This window comes from Lucilia sericata, unplaced genomic scaffold, assembly GCF_015586225.1.
Source record: "Lucilia sericata isolate MDLA Ls3-8-SP2 unplaced genomic scaffold, ASM1558622v1 Contig000558F_arrow, whole genome shotgun sequence".
Lineage (NCBI taxonomy): Eukaryota > Metazoa > Arthropoda > Insecta > Diptera > Calliphoridae > Lucilia > Lucilia sericata.
Genome location: NW_023994568.1, coordinates 2,980 through 17,084, shown reverse-complemented (window position 1 = coordinate 17,084; position 14,105 = coordinate 2,980). Strand labels below are relative to the sequence as shown.

Sequence of the window (14,105 nt, the reverse complement as noted above, 5' to 3'; positions counted from 1 at the left end):
AGACTGTAGACTAGACTATAGACTATACTATAGACTAGACTAGACTAGGACTAAGACTATAGACTAGACTATAGACTAGACTATAGTTCTAGACTATAGACTAGACTATAGACTAGACTATAGACTAGACTATAGACTAGACTATAGACTAGGACTATAGACTAGACTATAGACTAGACTATAGACTAGACTATAGACTAGACTATAGACTAGACTATAGACTAGACTATAGACTAGACTACTAGACTAGGACTATAGACTAGACTATAGACTAGACTATAGACTAGACTATAGACTAGACTATAGACTAGACTATAGACTAGACTATAGACTAGACTATAGACTAGACTATAGACTAGACTATAGGACTAGACTATAGACTAGGACTAGACTAGACTATAGACTGTGTTTGCTGATTTTCATGAAAAAAACATTTAAATTTATTTTAATTACTTTCATTATAATGTTTTCGCAAATGTTTATTTTTTAAAAAAATTACAAATAAATTTGCTCTTAATTATTTAATAATTTAACAATTTTAATTTGTTGTAAACTTTAATTACGTAGAATGTGCTTATTGACACGAGTAAATATTTTGTTTTTATTAATTGTTAAAAATTTAATTAACGACAATTAATTAAAATTGTATTTAAATTTAATAAAACTATATGAAAACTAATAATGGTTGTGTGGGGATAGATAGGAACTAAAGATTTGGAATGACAAGGAATATTTTTGGATATCTTTTGAGGATTATCTAGTAGAATACAAAATGTTTAAAACAAATTTGTTGCGGTGACAGTAGTTTGCTTGTGGCAAATAGGTTTTCTACACGAAATCCATTTTGCTTGCCTGTAAACTTATCTTCTGCTCCTGCATTGCACTTGATTAGCAAATTTACTAATTATTTATTTATTTATTTATTTATTACCTTAATTTAATTGCTTACGCAATTTGTAATTATTTTAATATTATTCAAAAACGAATTGATAACGCCAAAAAGCACTCAAAAACTTACCCGACCGCAGACAGAATGACGCCCGTTATACAGTCAGCTGTTTATTGTCTGTCGTGTTTAATAATTTACAACAATATTTTTTCTTTCGTTTGACGGCAAATTTGAAAAAAGCTGACAAACAACCCCTTAAGCGTTAAATTATATTCATGATCAAAAAGTAATTTTAACAAAAATATTATTTTAATATTCATTAAGAGTTTTTTTTAAGTTAATTGAACAACATACATAACATTTACTGGGTAGTATACGAGGGATCCTAACGATTTTTATTTGAATGTTTCAAAAGATCATAGACCAAAGCGAAAACAGATGAGACTATAGACTAGAAGATAGTCCAGATCTTGGACCAGTCCATAGACCAGACTATAGAGTAGACCATGGACCAGACCATAGACTAGAACATAGACCAGACCATAGACCAGACCATAGACCAGACTATAGAACAGACTATAGACCAGACCATAGACCAGACCATAAAGCAGACCATAGAGCAGACCATAGACCAGACTATAGACCAGACTATAGACCAGACTATAGGCCAGACTGTAGACCAGATCATAGACCGGACCATAGACCAGACCATAGACCAGACCATAGACCAGACCATAGACCAGACCATAGACCAGACCATAGACCAGACCATAGACCAGACCATAGACCAGACCATAGACCAGACCATAGACCAGACCATAGACCAGACCATAGACCAGACCATAGACCAGACCATAGACCAGACCATAGACCAGACCATAGACCAGACCATAGACCAGACCATAGACCAGACCATAGACCAGACCATAGACCAGACCATAGACCAGACCATAGACCAGACCATAGACCAGACCGTAGACCAGACTATAGACCAGACCGTAGAGCAGACCATAGAACAGACTATAGACCAGACCATAGACCAGACCATAGACCAGACCATAGGCCAGACCATAGACCAGACCATAGATCAGACCATAGACCAGACCATAGACCAGACCATAGGCCAGACCATAGACCAGACCATAGACCAGACCATAGACCAGACCATAGACCAGACCGTAGACCAGACCATAGACCAGACCATAGACCAAATTTTTTGTCTTTTGCGAACCATCAAGTTTATATCGCCGTTTTCAAAAATCTCCGTGATTGTTAGATGTCCTTCTAACTTAACCCTCGCATTATGACATACAGTCACAGACAGACATAAATTCCACCTTGTAATTGGCTGTATTCAAATTGTACATGAACTTTTGAACATTAAGCCCTTAGGCTAAATACTCGTAGAGTGAAGATAAATTATACGCAATGTTCTCATATTTCTCAAACAATGTTTGTGTTGTTTTTTTTTTTTTTTTTTTCTGTAATATATATATATATGGACAACAACACGTTTAATAATAATAAAAAATAACAGCAACAACACAACAATGTCAACATTAACATGAAGACAACAGATGTGTTAACAACACCCATTCCTTAGTCCTAGTAATAAATCCAGAAATGTTAAGGTAGAGAAGTTATGGTGCAAGTAGCGAAGTGTGAGGAGATATTTTATAAAAAAAAGAGTCTGGGACTCTGGAGAATTAATAAGATATAAAATCGTATAACTTAGAACACCTTGGTTGTATACTACAGTTTTCAAGTAAATCCAAATATTTTAGCTGATGCCGAGGGTCGAATGAGTAAAGCTATATACAAGAGAAAACTTTTGAAAAGATATCGAATCCCCATCTCTTTCAGAACAGGATCCTGCTATGTGTACTTTCAACACTTGATGTACATAGCGTTCACGGTTTATTCGTTTTGTTTAAAGCGATGGAAACCAAAATTCATCTGTCCATTTTGTACAAAGATTGCCTTGTCCTACTATTACTGGGTCTATGAGCTCAACAATTCAGGCCATTCTGCTATAATATTAGACATACATAGAGTCATTGCATTCGAAAAAGGCACTGATTTCTACTGACGTTTAACAACCTGTTTGTTTCGAATGCGTCTTTCGTCACGGATGTACTCTTTGTAAACGACACTGAAGGCAATCGTTACTTTAGTGTCCCCTTTGTAAGCAAGAGAGAGTGGACACTTAAAAAACGAACTTGAGCTTATTAACTGTTTCTTCGTAATCTATGGGATGACGATTGCCTTCCTCGTAGGACAACCACATGTTAAAATAACTAGTCACTTGGACAGTCAGTGTCTAGGGGTAACCCAAAGTGGTAGAATAAATAAATCGGACGATACTGCTGCGAATAACTTTGAAAAGTAGTTCTGCTAAATCTGATCATAGCTGCAGAGTGTTCTTTTATTATTTTCAAAGTCTCAAGAAAGTTTCACTAACGAATCTAATCAAAATTGTTAAAAGTACCTGGGTGTCTCTCAGGGACAACATAATATATAACATTTTCTGAATAAAGGAAGAATCGTTGGCTACCAATTGGCCTCCGAAGTTTAACTAGTCACTTGGCTAGGGATAACACAAAGTGGCATACAAACTGGATAATATTGGGTACCAATTGGCCTCCGAAGTTTAGCTAGTCGCTAGGCTAGGGGTAACACAAAGTGGTAGGTTAAATAGGTAGATCGGGACTGTTCGACCGAACTGCTGGGTATTACTTTGATAAGTAGTTCTGCTAAATCGGATCATAGCTGCAGAGTATTGATCGCTTTACAAGAGCTAAATTCTTTAATTATTTGCAAAGTCTCTAGGAAGTTTCACTAACGAATCAAATCAAATTTGTTTAAAGGACCTGTGAGTCTCTCAGGGTCTACATAATTCTATGATCCTCCGAATTAAGGTGGAATTATTGGGTATCAATTAGCCTCCGAAGTTTATGATTATCGTAACCATGTGATATGTGAAGTTATCCAAATGATTTTTAGTCACTGATCATCTAGGATCCATCAGTGAAAGGTCTATTGATTCTCTAGAGCACCATCACATCTAGAGTGTGTTTCACTGTTCCATCGATACTAAAATGCGAAGTGTTCCTCTAAAAATAGGGATTTTGTTTCCGATGCATTCAGATTTACAGGCTACACTTGTCTCTCTTCAAGAATGTAACAGTTTCTCGTTGATTAGAAAGTGGATCGCATAATTCATTATAGGGAAAGTCATTCTTCATGTATTCACAAATACTAACCTATTTTTAAGTTCTATTACATTGCATTGCATGAGTAGGGATCATCCCCTGAGTGCGGGTTCGCTTCTCTTCAAAGAATTTAGTCTAGCGTAAAGTTTATATTAACAAGGAAGAGTGTTATATTCGGCTATGCCGAATCTTATATACCCACCATCAAACCTCGTTTGACTCGAATGAAACTTACTTATGTCGAATTTCATCTATATACTCGTATATTTAGGCCAGTTATAAGCGTTAAAGTAATTTTCTAAAGGGGACCATATATAGGGGGGTAGGGTCAATTATGGGTCGATCCTCATAAAATTTGGTAGATAAAATTTGGTTCGTATTAAATTTATTTGTGTCGAATTTCATCGCTACACTCGTATTTTTAAACCATTAATAAGCGTTGCAGTCATTTTCTGAAGGGGACCTTATATGGGGGGTAGGGTCAATCATGGACCGATCCTCATAAAATTTGTTAGATAGATTTTGACTCGTATGAAACTTACTTATGTCGAATTTCATCTATATACTAGTATTTTTAAGCCAGTAATGAGCGTTAAAGTCATTTTCTGAAGGGGACCTTATATGGGGGGTAGGGTCAATTATGGACCGATCCTGATAAAATTTCGCATATTGATTTTGGATCATAAGAAACTTACTTATGTCGAATTTCATCGCTATATTCGTATTTTTAAACAAGTTATGGCTGTTAAAGCTGCTTTTCGAGGGGCCACTTGTATGGGGGCTATCCGAAAACGTGGACCGATATTGCCCATTTTCAATACCAAACAAACCTTACCTATAAGAAATATTTATGTGAAATTTCAACCCTCTAGCTCTTTCCACTCGGACTCTATCGTGCTTTCAACAGACAGACAGACAGACAGACAGACGGACGGACGGACAGACGGACAGACGGACAGACATGGCTAGATCGTCTTAGAATTTAATGAGGACCCAGAATATATATACTTTTGTGGGTCTATGACCAATATTTCTATGTGTTACAAACGGAATGACAAAATCAATATACCCCCCATCTTTTTTGATGGTGGGTATAAAAAGATCACTCACGTCGATCTACTTTTGATCGGTGTAAATCTTATTTAAGAAATTGTTGACAAAATAAAGTCGATCTCACGATTGACCTTCATGCTCCGAAATTAAGTTTCAACTATATATTTACATCCATTAATATTACCCCGACTCCACGCAAGATCAATGAACTTGAACTAAGCAATAAGAAATCATTACTTTCCCATCCATTGACATCATTGACCGTCTTAAGCATTGAATCAATTTTGACATGAATATTAAACTGAAATATAATTACAAAATTTCAGCCATTAGGCCTTTTTTTGAAAGCAAATTGGAAAATAATAAATTAGCAAATTAAGTTTTTTCTTTCTCAAATGGTGGGCAATGTAAGACGAACATCAACATGATTTTCAAAATAAAAATGTCAGAAAAGCCCTTAGGCAAACTCAAAGTAAAACTGAAATTGATGAAGAAAAAAAATGTAAAAATAAATATAAAGACAAGTAGCTTGTCAGCATATTATGGACTAGTTTGATAGAGAGACAATATTGACACATGACGACATTCGTCTGTAATGGGTGGAAATGATTTTGGAAAAACTATATGTGTAAACTAAAGTGACAACACTACCAAAGGCGTGTGAAATTTAACACCAGAGCTGTGTGTCTGTGTTTTTTTTTACCCTAGACAATAAATGCAAGGATGTATACACACAATTTGTTTAAATAGATTAAAAAAAAATTAAGTGAAGGCTTTAAAGATTAGGGTCTTATTTAACCAGAACGAATGTAAAAAATTATGACATCATTCAATCATTAGCGGAAATTTGGTTACGGGGTTTTGCAACTAAGCAACTTTAAACAAACCTACCCCAATAAATGCAACAACGCAGCAAACATGCAACATTTTACAGATATAAACATGTAAGAGTGTTATATTCGGCAATGCCGAATCTTATATACCCACCATCAAACCTCGTTTGACTAGAATGAAACTTACTTATGTCGAACTTCATCTATATACTCGTATTTTTTAGGCCAGTTATAAGCGTTAAAGTAATTTTCTGAAGGGGACCTTATATAGGGGGTAGGGTCAATTATGGGTCGATCCTAATATAATTTGGTAGATAGAATTTGGTTCGTATTAAATTTATTTATGTCGAATTTCATCGCTACACTCGTATTTTTAAGCCAGTAATGAGCGTTAAAGTCATTTTCTGAAGGGGACCTTATATGGGGGGTAGGGTCAATTATGAACCAATCCTCATAAAATTTTGCATAATGATTTTGGATCATAAGAAACTTCCATATGCCGAATTTAATCGCTATATTCGTATTTTTAAACAAGTTATGGCTGTTAAAGCTGCTTTTCGAGGGGCCACTTGTATGGGGGCTATCAGAAAATGTGGACCGATATTGCCCATTTTCAATACCAAACAAACCTTACCTGTTAGAAATATTTATGTAAAATTTCAACCCTCTAGCTCTTTCCATTGGTACTCTATCGTGCTTTCAACAGACAGACAGACGGACGGACGGACAGACGGACAGACGGACAGACATGGCTACATCGACTTAGAATTTAATGAGGACCCAGAATATATATACTTTTGTGGGTCTATGACCAATATTTCGATGTGTTACAAACGGAATGACAAAATCAATATACCCCCCATCTTTTTTGATGGTGGGTATAAAAACTACAGAGAAAATCCACTAATGTATGATAACCTGACAATTATGAAAAAATATACATACATACATCGCTTTTTCATTGTAATCCCATCATTAAGAATGCTCGTAAATATTCTCGTACATCATGCTCAGCAACTAATTTGTATGATTTGTAAAGAGTTCTGATGATTATAAAACAAATATAATTTCCAATATATCATAGAGTAAAGTGTGGTGTTATGAAGCGAAGTAGTCTGTCACCCAGTTGCTGGGATGAATAATTTGTGTGTGGGTTGTGGAAAATTAAATGTTTCCAGATGTTGTTGACACAAATGATTATATGTTTTGTATTATTAAGCGGCAAAAAAAACCCTGACAAGAGTGTGAGCCAGATTAAAGATCACACACGCAAACATTTCCTTTTCAGTTTTTCTCTCCTTCATGTGCCATTTCATTTAGTTTTTTTTTTGTTTTTTTTTTTGGTCTAACGTTGTTGTGGAGATGTTTAATTTATTAAACTGTATAATATTTAGTTTATTTGTTTATTTTCCAACTTTGTTTTTAACACGCAATAATGTCAAATTATTGAATAAACTTTTTGTTTTCATGGTTAAGGAAAAGGAAATGATTTGCAGAGGAGTCCTGGGGAAGTTTGAGCTTCTTGTTATTTATATGTGGAATAGTAGTAGCAACTTTTTCACAGGCTGAACTTCCAACCATCGTCGATAATGCCTTATTCTTATGTCAGAGTGCCTGCTACAAGCAATGCGAAGCTTTGCGCTACAAACCTTTCCTTATGTTTTCCTATGTGTCATGTCAGAGTGAAAGCGAAGCTTGATGTGAGAAAACTCAAGCAAAAGATTGTAGCGCAAAGCTTCGCATCGCTTGTAGCAGACACTCTGACATCAGCCTAATACTCCTCCCAAAGCTGGCACTAAACGAGTTAACGAAACCTTCAGAATAGGAACGCTAATCGCAAACAATACAATCACTGATACAAATGAATCTAAAGAGCATTGATGGTTGCCTCTTATGATAGAGAATAGGGGGTCACTAACACCTGAACAGGTTAAGGTTATTATTCAAATCTTTAGTGATTAAACTAAAGACTTTTTACTCCTCCCAAAGCTAGCACTAAACGAGTTAACGAAACATTCAGGATCGGAACCCTAATCGCAACCTATGCAGCCACTGATACAAAAGAGTCTGAGACTGCGTCCGATTCTTTTGTTGAATAGGCCCCGAGTTTAACTGGTGTATTCAATAAGGCTACTCACTGGCTACAGATAATGAAGATTTTCTTTCATGACGCTAAGAAACTACTACTTCCACGATCACATAGATCTAACGAAGATTGATTGCGGTAGACAAATTCGTTTGAGTGACTTAGCCAAAAGCATTTTAGCTGTGAAGTTCAGTTTTGCCGTGGGGAAATTTGCAATGAGCGCATAATTTAAGAGAGAACGGCATTTGAGAACTTATGTCTATTACTCCTCTAAATGTTCCTAAATAGCAGCATTATTATCACTTCTTGAGCCTTGGGGACTCGACTCTAGTGCCATTCTTATGATACTTTCTTTCTAATAATATGACCAATCCACCTTCATTTCGTATGCTTTATCTTTGTTTGTATAGGTTCCTCCAGAGATCTGTGTTATTGGACCAAAATATCCTGCATATGTTTCTGAGACTCTTGTTGCTGAAAACCTCTAATTTTGATAGTGTTCGATACTAACCAGGTTTCACTTCCGTACAGGAGAGTTGATTTCCTGGAATATTGTAAACTTGGTTTGTCTGGATATTTTTGTGAGTTTCTCCATACTGATTGTAGTAATCCGAATGCCATTCTCGTTTTATTGAACCTATTACTTATGTCTGTTTCTGCGCCGCTAAAGATGTTAATTCTCATGGCTTTGGTTTTCTTGATATTTATCTCAAGTTCAACATTGCGTGTTAAGCTCTTCAAATCCTCTAATTTCGACTGCAAGTTGGAGAGTAGGCAAATATCATCCGATATCCTTCGAAGTTGGCATAAGAGACTCCGTGTTATTTCTCTTCCCACTGAACAGACTTCGGTCACGATGGCGATTAGTTGAGGTGATAGGCGGCATGCTGCTAACTACTTCTTGTTATCGTTATTCTGAAGTTGTTGTAGGTAGAACCGTTTTCGTCTTGTGTGACTGGTTGTATGTTTTTATCATTTCAGTTTGATCTTGATATTTCCTGTGATGGGCTCTCGATCACTACCGATGTCGGCACCTCTTCTGTTCTTGCCAGTTTCACCATCTTCTGCTCACGCAAATGTGATCAATCTGATTGGGTGAGTTGCAATTAGGTGATGCCCACGTACATATATTTGTGAATCTCTTTATGCGGAAAGAAGGGAGCCATCTATGATGAGCTGAAATTTATGGAACAGTTCATTTAAACGCTCTACATTGCTGTTCTTAACACCACAACCGTGCGTTCCAATGATAGTGCTGATGTTGGTGTTGTCACTAACTATCTTTGCATTGAAGTCATCCATAATAATTATAATATCCACTTATATGCATAAAATTTACGCATTTCCTTTCATGTTGGGACATAATGGACTATAGTAATTGTATTACTTTACTCTTGAAGCTCGATGTGATATAGGTTTGCAATTTGAAAGGATTTCATTTTCACAGCCACTGCCTAGAAACAGCGTGAACCATAACCACTGCAGATAACAGTATTACCAGCTCACTCACACCGGACTTCGTTCTTACATGATGACATATTAGATGTTCTTTGTCATCGTAGGACGACGGGGTTGACATCTGTCATTGCTCAGAAACTTTGCCTTCCATTGTTTCTAACTTCTTTAAGGTTGAAGTTAATTTTGTACCAATATTGCAAACAAATTTAGTTAATTCTCTTGAAGGTATTTTCCATATGAAGGCACTGTATGAAGTGGATTTCCGGTGCTCTAAGAACAACAGCCTCAAAGGTTCTCAACTGGTCAACCAACATATAGCAATTTGCATTGCTGCCAGATAGAATTTAACTGGGAAATGGAACGCTCCAAAGTCATTGATTTTCTGTTGAGTCCCCACAAGGTCGTTGATTATTATATCCTAGAACCAATACCATATCTCTACGGAGTCTCAAGAATCACTTCATCTGTTGAATAGTTGTTTCTGCGTGGAGGAGTTGGTGGTAACATCTTTATTGTAGAATTTGGGACTAAAATCACTTTTAGACTCATTGATGATTATAATGTCCTTCAAGCTGAAATATTAGCAATCAAAAGGGCGTCGAGTTAGACAAGCTACTATCAAGTCTCAAGAATCGCTCAATCCGTTGAATAGTTGTTTCCACGTGGATCCAAGACAACGAAAGGGGTTTGTGATAACATCTTCATTGAAGAATTTGGGACACTTTTAAATTCATTGATGATTGTAGTATCCTTCAAGCTCAAATATCAGCGATCAAGAGGATGTCGAATTAGCCAAGGTTTTTATACCGACAGTCAAACTGCTATTAAATCCCTTATTGATGTGTTTCCTCATCTAAACTTGTCCATGAATGCCGGACATCTCCCAATGAGAGGGCGAGACATTCAAACATTAACCTTATATGGGTCAAAGGACACGGGACTAAATATGGCAATAATTTCAACCCACGTATAACTACCTATCGTCTTGGTCTTCAAAGATTACAATTAGGTAGGTATGGCATCATTCATTACCGGTCTTTGTATATTTGGTAACCTTGTTAGACGCATTGGTCTTCCATATAATGACTCCTATAGAAGTTGTTAGAATGAGGATGAAGATCAGACAGTACCTAGTCCATATTCTCCGTAGCTGCTCGAAACTGAAGTTTAGATTCGACCTACTTCAATAATCTTTTGGATCTATCGAATGTTCAATTAGAACGATTTGTCTCAGTTTTGAATTTGTCAAAATCAGTGTAAACTTCAACTTCTCACCAGTCTGGATGTTATCTTCAATTTACGCCTCTCATCCAGTGACATGACTTTTGTTTCTCTCTCTTTTCCATCATTTTGTCACTTCTATCTCTCTTTTCATTATGTCTATTCTTTCTTGAATTTGAGTAATGCTGCATTTGTCAACATGCCAATACCTAACCTGCATTACGGTAAACTTTAAGTTGCAGTAATATTTTCAAAATCGAATCCTCTTTCTCTTTAGAGAGACAACTCCCCAAATTACATTTAAATATCTGTAACTAATTTCAAATATATGTTAAAACATTTAGAGGATTCCGAAATAATTTCCTTTAATAAAACCTTTTCAAAATGCTTTAATTATTAAAACATCGAAATGCTCTTTAAATAAAGTATGACAAATTCGTCTTGGACGTTTAACTGTAAATGATAAAAACACTCGTGAATTGAATAAATATCCCTTTGTATGGAAAAATGAAGAATGCATACACAGCCAGCAGACAGAATTTTATTGATAATTTATGTTTTTGAGAAAGAAAAAAAAACAACAATAATGATACACAGAATATGCAGCCTGCTGCTGCTGAATGTAACTGCAGGCAGTCAGTCATGCATGCAACAAATTCTTGTAAATGGTGGCGCTATTTCTGTTGCTGTTGCATATTTACACACATGTATGCGTTATAGAACTCCCTGTAGCCAGTAACACTTATTTGTTTCACCCTTAATGGCAACAGCAGTCATAGGGAAAGGGAAACAATATAGGAAATTTAAAATTTCATTTTAAATGTCTACAATTTGTGCTGAAATTGCGTGCAAGACGCGTGTGAAAACAAAACATATACTCGCACAATATAATTTTCAATTTTAATTTCATTTTATTTACTCCCTTTTTATGTGGATTTTTCCAAAAACAAAAATCCCTTAAATAAACATATAGCAAATTTGCTTTAAAAATTTCAAAATATTACTAGCTGTCAGCCAAACAGACAGACAGACAGATAGCCAATCCATACGTATTGGTTGCTGAGCCTATTGCTTTGGCAGTCACTGTGTTGCAATTAAAGTGCTTGCAACCCAATAACATGTTACTAGTACCACCAAATAACTAAATATCATGCCACAAGTTGAATGTGTGTGTGTGTGTCTGTAAGTAACGCTTATAAAACTGCATACGTCATGATTTAAGTGTATAATTTCCATAATAAAAAAAATAGAAAAATGAAAATAAAATTATGTATGTTTAATTTACAATTGCTTTAGGTTCAGCATGATACATTTATAGAGTCGATTCTATTAGCTGAGTATCTGTTGGAATTGTTGTTTTTTTTTTTCATATTTCTAAAGTTACAATCAATTTGTTGTATTATTTATTAGGTTCACAGTGGGATACGGGAGATTACAAATGATAAACTATTGTTTTGGAATTACATACCCACATAATTGATAAGATACTACTAAAATAGGGATATTTGATATTGAATTGCTTTTGGTATGAGAATTTATATATACAAATCTCTAAATTGAGGAGACATACATCCCCATTTGAATATAATTCTCTAATAAACATGAATTAGAAACTGAACTAGAACTTAACTAGAACTGAACTAGAACTGAACTAGAACTGAACTAGAACTGAACTAGAACTGAACTAGAACTGAACTAGAACTGAACTAGAACTAGAACTGAACTAGAACTGAACTAGAACTGAACTAGAACTGAACTAGAACTGAACTAGAACTGAACTAGAACTGAACTAGAACTGAACTAGAACTGAACTAGAACTGAACTAGAACTGAACTAGAACTGAACTAGAACTGAACTAGAACTGAACTAGAACTGAACTAGAACTGAACTAGAACTGAACTAGAACTGAACTAGAACTGAACTAGAACTGAACTAGAACTGAACTAGAACTGAACTAGAACTGAACTAGAACTGAACTAGAACTGAACTAGAACTGAACTAGAACTGAACTAGAACTAGAACTGAACTAGAACTGAACCAGAACTGAACAATGTTAAGTGCTCGAGAAATCTAACTCAACTTGATATTCTTCAGATTACACAATATTGATACACCGAAATATTGAATACATTTCTGTATATTTAATTAAGACGTTATTTAAATTCAAGTCATTAAAAAGTAACTTATCTTATAAAATAATCGTTTGTGAAGCACTTGTTTTTTAAAATTTAAAATTTTCAACAATCAATTTATTTCCCCCAACTTTACAAATTCATTTGAATAGTTAATTCTATTTAAATAATTAAATTTATTTCCTCCAGCCAAATGAACAATTCTTGATCTCGGCTCAGCCGGATATAATCTTTAATTGTGTGTATTAAATTTTAGTAGTTATTCAAGCATGATCCAACCAACAACCCCTTTTTGGGAAAAGACGCGTGCCGCACATGAATGGAATTAAAGAAGAAATAACTACAAAAACAAAGGAAGTTTAAAACACACATTCTACCAGCAGTTGTTTGATAAAAGGGATAGAAAGGTCAGGGAACCTTTAATTTCTTATATTTTTTTATTTGTTACGAGTAGTTTTGATTGTATAACATTTAAAAAGTTTTGTTTAGTATTTTGTTGTAACAATGAATTATTGGTTAGTGCCAAAGAAAGACGATTGAAGTGAAAAATAAAGATGATTCATTTTTAAAATACTTGTAAAAATGTTTGTAAATTTTTTTTACGGAAGTATGATGGGGTATTCTTAACAGTTGTTTAATATGTGTGGAAAGAGAATTTTTAAGAATTTCTTTGTTAAAGAAAATTTGTGGGTTTTTGTTTAACTTGGTTTTTAAAATTTAAGGAAAGTTGATGTTATTTTAATTTCTAAATATTTTGAAATAAAATCTAATTCGTGCTTTTACTTTTCTTCTATTTACAGGTTCGTTATCCAACCTATATATTATTAAATGACATCAATTTTGTAAGTATATATTAACTTATAAAAGTAAAATCTCAAGATATTTTCACTATAACTATTCGTATGTTACTAGTTCAGTTCTAGTTCAGTTCTAGTTCAGTTCTAGTTCTAGTTCAGTTCTAGTTCAGTTCTAGTTCAGTTCTAGTTCAGTTCTAGTTCAGTTCTAGTTCAGTTCTAGTTCAGTTCTAGTTCAGTTCTAGTTCCGTTCTAGTTCAGTTCTAGTTCAGTTCTAGTTCAGTTCTAGTTCAGTTCTAGTTCAGTTCTAGTTCAGTTCTAGTTCAGTTCTAGTTCAGTTCTAGTTCAGTTCTAGTTCAGTTCTAGTTCAGTTCTAGTTCAGTTCTAGTTCAGTTCGAGTTCAGTTCTAGTTCAGTTCTAGTTCAGT

At 34.9% G+C, this 14,105-nt stretch overlaps 1 long non-coding RNA gene across 2 annotated transcripts in view; it reads left to right on the top strand.

The window, feature by feature from the left end:
* The window catches only part of LOC119606197, a 75,129-nt gene extending 61,336 nt beyond the window's left edge, over positions 1-13,793 (top strand). For both annotated transcript variants that reach the window (XR_005231627.1, XR_005231628.1), the window contains exon 3: positions 13,685-13,793. This is a non-coding gene — a long non-coding RNA (uncharacterized LOC119606197). The remainder of the gene's footprint in view (positions 1-13,684) is intronic.
* The last annotated feature ends 312 nt before the right edge of the window (positions 13,794-14,105 follow it).